A 1,997-nucleotide genomic window follows, 5' to 3' on the forward strand; every position below is an offset into this window, starting at 1 on the left:
GCTGTGAGTGTGGGAACGAGTATGACGAGCCGTTGCCGCGACTCCCAGTCCACCTCGGCGGTGGCTGGGCCGGGCGGGCGTCTGCTCGGGCGAGTGCCGCCCCCGCCTCCTCGCAGGAAGTCCGCTCGCCGACACGCCGCCACGTGCACGCGTCAGTGACGCTGCCGAACCGATGGCCGGTGCCCGTTCCCGCCTCTGCTTTTCCTAGGGCAAAGCTGCTGCACGCCTCGTGATACTAGGCGGGCGACATGGTGGCGGTGATCCTGCCTCCGTCGCTGCGGTGCGTTGGGGCACGCATCGCCTCTTGGGCGCCCTGTCCTCCTCCCCCCAATAGACGTATGTTTCTGCGGGCCGCACCAGGATGGTGCTCCCCATCGCTTCACGCCACCCTGCTCCGCCCGCACGCCGGCGTGCAGGTGGCTGTAGCTCAAGGTGGGGAGCGTATGTGCGGTCCGGGTCGCTTTCCTCTGGCGAGGGAGAGACCTAAAACAAACTCAGACAACTCTTGACGGTGGATCACTCGGCTCGTGCGTCGATGACGAACGCAGCTAGCTGCGAGAATTAATGTGAATTGCAGGACACATTGATCATCGACACTTTGAACGCACTTTGCGGCCCCGGGTTCTTCCCGGGGCCACGCCTGTCTGAGGGTCGTTTGGCAATCAATCGCACTCGCCTTGGCTGGCGAGAGCGCGGCTGGGGTGTCGCAGAGGACCCGTCCTCTTTGTCCCCCTAAGTTCAGACTCCGGAGCCCTCCGGCGTCGGAGCGCTTGGCCTTTCCCCCCCACCCTGCACATTCCGTTCGTCAGGCTCGACGCCATCCCCCCGCCGGGGAGCGCGGCCTGGCGTCCGTCTGTGTCGTGGCAGTGGGGCCAGCACGGCTGTCACCGGTCCCAGAATGGCTGTCGGTGGTTCACACTGTGTGTGTGTGCCAACCCTCCTGGTCTCTGGGACACGGAGCTGCCACGAAGTGTTGAGCCTCCAGTGGGGGGTCTGCCTAAGCTCTGCACGTCCGCATTGGGTCCGTCTCTCGGTTGGCTGGCAGTGGAAAGAGTGAAGGGAGCCGCGGAGGTCCGGTGCTGGTGCGCCGCCGGCCTGACCGTGGAGCTCGCCGGTTTGACACGCTGACCCGACTCGATGGTTGATCGATTGAGAGTGCTGGGAGCTGCAGGCCGCCCGCTGCTGCAGCCGCCCGTCTCGTGGTTCGTCCTCGGCCTTAAGTGGCCGGCGGGGCGTCTGATCCTGTCTCCCCTGCTGGCGCCGAGTGCCTGGCCGAGGGAGGAGGTTTTCGTCGAACGCTGTGACTTGGACGGTCGCACGCGCGTGGATCGCTGGCTCTTGGCTCTCCCGTTCAGTCCGCACGTTTTCCGCTCCGTCCTGCCACCGGTCTCGGGAGGTACGGAGGGGTTGGCGGGCGTGGTGTGTGCTCCGTCACCGTGCAGGCACACCTACCACGCCGTCGGCCGACCCCCGCACGGTCCTCCTGGCCATCGGGAGGACGGCGGAACGTCGGGCTGTCGGGGGCCAAGTCGCCAGAAGGCCACCGCTGTGTCTTCCGTACCCTGTCACCGTCGGCGTGCCTTCCTCAACTCGTCCGGCTCGGGGCCGCTGGGTTCAGGAGCGGCGTCGCCCGCCGGCCCCACTGAAGGCCGTGCCGTTCCGCGGCTGGCGATCGATGTGCGTGGCGTGCCTGCGCGACCGTTCGCCACTTGAGCCTCGGCACTCCTCTCTCCCTCTCTCTGACCGTCGGGCAGTCTCTGTCTGCTGGTGCCTCGCACGTCCCGGGCGGCGGGTCGTCACCCCCGCGACCGGGCCTCCGGCAAGGCAGGAATCAGGCTGACCCTTCCGCTCGAGTAAGCAGCCGGCACTTCCGAGTTTCGCCTCCCGCCGTGGACGGGGGAGGGTCTCCGGTCCCGTGGAATTGCGCCGAGCACGTCCCCGCGCGTGGACGCGGCGGCGCTGGAGGCGGCAGGGGCGGCCACTCGTCGACACCATCG

General features: G+C 67.8%; 1 non-coding gene across 1 annotated transcript; it reads left to right on the top strand.

Moving 5' to 3' along the window:
- Positions 1-500: 500 nt before the first annotated feature.
- Positions 501-654, top strand: LOC140474687 (5.8S ribosomal RNA). The gene has a single exon (XR_011959328.1). It is a non-coding gene; the product is annotated as a 5.8S ribosomal RNA (ribosomal RNA).
- The last annotated feature ends 1,343 nt before the right edge of the window (positions 655-1,997 follow it).

Source organism: Chiloscyllium punctatum, unplaced genomic scaffold (assembly GCF_047496795.1).
Source record: "Chiloscyllium punctatum isolate Juve2018m unplaced genomic scaffold, sChiPun1.3 scaffold_1132, whole genome shotgun sequence".
Classification (NCBI taxonomy): Eukaryota; Metazoa; Chordata; class Chondrichthyes; order Orectolobiformes; family Hemiscylliidae; genus Chiloscyllium; species Chiloscyllium punctatum.